This window comes from Xenopus tropicalis, chromosome 1 (assembly GCF_000004195.4).
Source record: "Xenopus tropicalis strain Nigerian chromosome 1, UCB_Xtro_10.0, whole genome shotgun sequence".
In the NCBI taxonomy this organism is placed as follows: Eukaryota; Metazoa; Chordata; class Amphibia; order Anura; family Pipidae; genus Xenopus; species Xenopus tropicalis.
The window spans coordinates 179,842,817-179,849,680 of NC_030677.2; positions in this window are offsets into that span (position 1 = coordinate 179,842,817).

The window sequence follows — 6,864 nt, forward strand, 5'->3', positions numbered from 1 at the left end:
ATACTGTGTATATATATATATATATATATATATATATATATATATATATATGAATACAATGTGTCATACTACCTATACATCAGAATATATACAGGAATAAAGTCCAGATAATGAATATAATACGAGTTAAGCTCTTAGGTCAGTCCTTTTTTCTAACATTTATTTTAAATTTGATCCACTTTTTATTGTTTACGTTAAACCCATAGAATAATACTTTATATATGGCCATAACTGCTATACATAGGCAGGTGATTGCTATCCGTACAGAGAAGGGTTACTGTAATATCTGTAGGGATTTTATTGACTTATTAACTAATTGTATTAATACTTTTGAAGGATCCCAGGTGTCAGTAAAAACACAAAGTTGTTAAAATAGGGCAGAACTGAATAATGTAAACTAAAATATCATGATTAAACAAAGGAACATTTGAATGTGGCTCTTACAGACTCGGCTCCTCGCTAAAGTGGCTCTGTGAATGACAAAGGTTGAGTGCCACTGCCTTAAGGGCATTGTTAATATCTAGATTATGTAGAGAATTGGCAATGAGAACAGACACCAGGATTGACAGCTCCCATGACTCACTCCATTACTTGCTGCTATTAGCTGTTACTCCCATTCCTTGTCACACTGTGCAACCATCTTAGCTATCTTAGTTTAACCCACTCATTGCTGGATAAAGTGACAGTGTATTATTATATTAGGCCAGACTAAGCTGTAATAGCGATGGGATACTGTACTTCCCTGCCAATGCCTTCAGTGATAGATTTGCAGTACAAAAAAGGCACATCCTTCCACTTCAGCAGTAGTGGGACCCTGAATTGCCAGACAATTCTCATGAAATGTTTATTTCATGTGTAACTGGACTGGATATCTGGATATGCACTTATAATATTCTGTGCCAGTATTCTCAATTATTTCCTGATTAGGTACATTCTGACCTGATGCAGTCTCCTGCATAACTTCCTATGCCCCTTTGTGAATATGAGATTAATTTAAGCTTTACTTAAATAATGCATAGAATTGTGATAAAGTGGGACATTATTATTTTTTTGGGATACAAATATATTGTATAAATACAGGAAAACAAAAAATTCAGCAGTCACGTTTAATTACAATTTATATTTGTGCAAGAGAGACTTTTCCATCTGTATGCACTTAAATAAGTATTTAAGTAATGGTATGGAATTCGTTATCTGGAAACCTGTTATCCAGAAAGCTCCAAATGAAAGGAAGACCATCTCCATTTTAATACAATAATTCTAGTTTTTAAAAATTATTTACTTTTTTCTCTGTAATAATAAAACAGTACCTTGTACTTGATCACAACTAAGATATAATTAATCCTTATTAGAGGCAAAACAATTAGGTTAGTTTAATTTTTACATATATTTCTAGCAGACTTTAGCTATGAAGATCCAAAATACAGAAAGGTCCCTTATCTGTAAAACCCCAAGTCCCGAGCATTCTGGATGACAGGTCCCATACCTTATAAAGTGATGTCATCGCAGTTATATTCGGCCTTGTGCTTTTATTTGGTCATGGAACTCCTTGTGACTTCTAATATCCTTATATTTTACAATAGGGGGTACATTATTCACTTTATATTAAGCATATTAAATTTGCTCTGGGAATGATTAGAATTTCTCACCTCTTGGGTTTAAGAGTTACCATATGTTAGCATGATACAAACAACGTGGTTTATAATATAATGGGTCACGTAGGAGTAGAGGACCAGCTACATGGCATGGCACTAGTGGTATCATTTGTTTAAGTGTTCCAGCAAGCAGAGAATAAAATATCACCTGATTTTCACAAGGTGCACTCATGTTTATATTTAGTACTGAATATATATTCATCTAATGCAGGGTTAGGCTGAATGGCTGGTAGGCAATGAGACTTCCATCTTGACCAGCACTAGTATCATTAGAAGCACTAGTTTGCGTCCGACTTCTTCCTAACCCTTCGCCACCAATTCGTAGTGCTCACATAGATTCCTGTATCACTAGATGGGGTGTTATGATTGAAGAGACAGAAATTTCAAATATGTCAGAGGCAATAACAATCTCAACCGCACAGCTGACAACATCAGTTTAGAAACCTAGTAACATTTTATGTCCATCAAACACAGCCATCTGCAAGCAAACACCTCAATAAATCAGCTGCTACTAAATGCTCCTTTGTTATTGTGTTAACCCTTTCCATTCTACCGGTTTTCTATTAAATGTCCAAATGTCCAGCTTGCCAAATGTCTTCACAGTGGGCTAGAAGCAGAGTAATGTGTAATGGATTGATTTATGGAGCCTTGTTTTTCATTATTTCTAACTGATGTACCTAGAGGGCATTTAGCAAATGACCAGTATGGCAAATATGTTTTTGATTTCTTGTTTCGTTTTTTTTGTGAGAAGGTTTGGAATAATGCTGACTTTGAGCCTGAGAAGTGCAGTGAAGCAATGGCTTGACAATGTGGGAAAAACTGAATTTAGTTGGTTCTGAGACCTGGAGTAGGAACTTATGGGATAAGGGAGAGTGCTTTGGTTCTGCAAGTAGTGGGGTACCCCTATAAATATGGGTACTGGGCAGGTTTTGGGTTGGAGGGTTTGTCACCTTGTCTGTGAGTTGCAAAATCAGCTTCTCTGCATTCTCCCCACCTTCCGCCCTAGCTCTGTTGATGTCACTTCTAGTTGTAAATAACATGAAATGCAGTTTTATGACAAACAATAGGTTGGGGTTAAACTATTGGGGGGGTTAGTGGATTAGCAGATGCAGCTGTGAGGCCACCAGATTGGAATGGACACTTACTGAAACCAAAAATGTGGGTACTATCAGTGGCGCTGGTAGCAATTGTAGGTCTGAGAAGCAGTCTGAGGGGCCTATTATGCTGTGTAAAACGAAATTCACCAAAAGGTGTAAACAATTGTGTAAAATAGATGGAAAGGTTCGCTGTCTGAATGCCAGATTTTATGCCGTTATCTTACATAAGTTCCGGTGGAAGAAAAAACACGTAAAAAATTAAGCCGATTTTACAACGGTTTTTACACAGCAAAGTCTGGCGATGTGTGGCAAATTTTGTCAGTTTTTTACATAGCATAATAAATAGGCCCCTGCTAGTTAAAAGGGGACTAGGGGTATATTTATCATGCTGTGTAAAAAGTGGAGTAAAACATTACCAGTGATGTTGCTCATAGCAGCCAATCAGATGCTTTGCTTTGATTTTCTAACTGTTGAAATCTAATTGCTGATTGGTTGCCCTGGGCAACATCACCGGTGATGCTTCATTCCACTTTTTACACAGAATGATAAATATACCCCTAAGTGTTGAATAGGGTGAGAGATGTACGTATAAGTGCCACTTATAAGACTGTCTGTCAAAATACTGTAGAACCAAAGCAAGGGGAAGGCTTGGACTTGCCCAGCAGGCTTAGGCTGGAAGTTGTGTAATGGGATTGGGTCTGAAGCTGATATTGAGTTTGGGGCTAAGAATACATGTATATTGAAATAATGTTGTGGTGCTGACATATCTTGCCCCACTGTACTGTGTTTGGGCATTTCATGAATTCCAATCTAGCTGTGTATTACACTACAAATGTACGCAGTGATTTACAAGGAATGAACACAAATACAGGTACAGTTAAAATAAATGTGTCTTATGTTATGTTAGGAATTCCAATACAGAATTGAAAAGAGGCTCCTGTCCTACAGAGCTAACAATCTATAAGTAAGGAACTGGTTTTCTCATGTCTAAGGGGTTCTTAGCTTGAAATGTATTGCTCAGTAAATCTCAGTAAATTGCCCAATAAATCTTTTTATTTTTCCTGTTAATGTAACCACTGGAGTCTTTGAGCAAGGTTTCCAGGTCAGAGATGTTATGTTTACCCCCACGTATGAAGAATCCAGGGTAGGGAAATAATTATTACTCTCTGGTCACGTTCATAACAAACAAAGCGGATGTTAATCCTACCTACACACAGAGCATACAGCATTTATAATCACGCTATGTTTGTGCATTTCTCCCACATGCGTCAGTAAGCAAGCTACAAGAAAATGTCACCATTCCCATTCAACCTCTGATAAATCCTGCCCTTGATAAATGCTATATATTACACAGTAGGGTACATTCATCAGGCAGATGTATTACTGCAAGTGGTGTAATATCTCATCATTGTATGTTATTTTATGGTTGCAATCTATCAAGTATATCAAGCATATACTGTATTTTTATCACTACCTGGTGAAACCACCCATAAAATATTATAGTATGAAACCATGCTGGCCTACATTTAGGACGGCTTTAACCCCTTAAAGACCCGGCGAGGTTTTCAAACCTACAGAGAAAATGTTTACTCTTCCATTATTTGTTAGAGACTAATGCACCTTTCTACTTCCATCCTTTTTCCACGCTTGACACACAGTGATCCCTATTATATACTGCGGTGATTGCTCTGTATGTTATCTTATGTATACACTGAGGGATAAGAAAACATATTTAAAAAATATCCTGCTCTAGCAATGATAATGCAGAAAACAACAAAAAAAACCTCACCATTTTTTTTCTCAGGAAGATAATATAATATCCTACAAGGAGCCACTGGATAGAAAAATTATTATTGTAGCTACTTATCCCGACAATCACAAGGCTAGTATCTCCACCAATTGAAAGTGTAAAAACCCACAGCAATTTAACTTGTGAACAGATTTCAGGAAAAAAGCACATAATGGTAATTTATAAGATCTAAAATGGACATATTGCAGCCACTCATTAAAGGGGTAGTTCACTTTTTAGTATGGTGTAGAGCAGTGCTGTCCAACTGGCGGCCCGCGACCCCCCTCTGTGTGGCCCCCCACCTGTCTGGCTGCTTTGATGGCTTACTCTTGTGTAAGCTGTAAATGGTATCAGTACTGTGATTAACTGCCCCCCCTGCATGGTTCTCACCTCAGATTCAGGCTGTAATCAGGCTGTATTGTTTAAATATGTAATCCCCTGTACTGTTTACACCTTTTAATCTCTGCATTGTTCACCCCCTGCAGTGTTCACACCTCAGGCTCAGGCTGTAATCACCCCCATTGTTCCCCTGTTCACACCTCAGGAGCAGTAGAAACCCACAAATAATCCATGCATACTACAAAAAGAACATATACTGAAGTGGTACTGCAATTAAAAAGTTTTTTAATATATAGTTATTGTGCAGACTGTAGGAGCAGTGCCAGCATTGTGTCACTGTAGGCTGCCTGTGTGTGCCATACACACAGGCAGCATAGGGCAAGCAGAGTATGGCACACACAGGCAGGGTAGGGAAGGCAGAGTATGGCACACACAGGCAGAGTAGGGCAAGCAGAGTATGGCACACACAGGCCAAGTTTGGCACAAACCAGCCAAGAATGGCATACACAGTGAAAGTATGGCACACGCAGGCAGGATAGGGCAGGCAGAGTATGGCACACACAGGCAGGGTAGGGAAGGCAGAGTATGGCACACACAGGCAGGGTAGGGCAGGCAGAGTATGGCAGGTTTTTGCTGTACTACAACCATTAATATGGGTATGGTCATGTGATAACATGGGTGTGGTTTCAAGTGGGTGTGGTTTCAAAAAGGGGAGTGGTCAAAACTGGCTTCCATTATCGGCCCTCCACCACGTAGGTCGGAAAAATTCCGGCCCTCGGTACAACAGAAGTTGGACAGCACTGGTGTAGAGTGTGATATTCTGAGACAATTCTGAGACAAAACCATTTTGCTTCTTGTTCAACAGAATTTAAGCACCTATCTGGTTGCTAGGGTATAAAATACCAGAACAACCAGGCAGTGGTTTGAATGAGAGACTGGAATATAAATAGGAGGGCCTGAATAGTAATCAAAAAGTAATAAAAAGAAACAAAAACAACAGTGTTATCACTGTCAGCAGTTATCCACCCCCAGAAGAAGAAGGCAAAACATTCAAAAACTATACAAAATAAAAATATTAAGACCAAATGAAAAGTTGCTAACAATTAGCCATTCTATAACATACTTAAAGGTGAACTACCCTTTTAAGGTACTTGCGTCCAAACTCACTCCATGGCTGTCAATGTGTCCATCCATTGTGTACAGCTGCTCCTATTGGCACTGGGGACCCTGGAAATGTCTCCAACTTGGAACTGGCTGTAGCTCCAGGGTCCCCACAATGTGTTGTGTCAATAAGAGCAGCAGAATTCAGCTCTGTGATAGGCTGATACTCTCTTCTGAATGAGACTCTGGAAGTGATTCAACAACCCCCATTCTGTAAATGCTAGCTGCCAAATGGAGGATTAATTGATGCATTGGATATCATTTCTGCAAATGTAACACAGAGAAAAGTTGTAATTATGCTGGAATTATGGGGAAAATGCTGCATTATGGGTAAGAAAATCACATTGAAAATTGCACTGTGTACATTGTAAACTGTGTTTGTAATTGATTCCAGTCTCAACCAAGCCCACGTTTTAGGACAGGGTGTAGGATGCACGAAAATATGCATGAATGTCCACACTGATCTGCAATGGACAATACATATATGCCTCTGTTTGCCAGCACTGTCACATTTTCCTAAAACAAATAGCACTGTAATGTTCATGCAATGAAGCATGCAGGCTTACACAGGCACAACTTACTTTGCTAAAAATTCCTGCTTGGACTGAGCACTGTCATGGTTTATATGAGTTCAGGAGAGGAGGTTAGGAGAAAAAAAATAGGAGCAACAGCTAGAGTTGAGTTTCTATTGAAACCAGAAATGCCACCTCTTCACTGGCTGCTTGTTTAGTAATCTGAGCTAAGAAGAACTGAGCATGCTCAATTGCCAACAGTGGGGGGTTTACATGTCCTCTAACAACACCAGCCATTTCACAGTATAAGA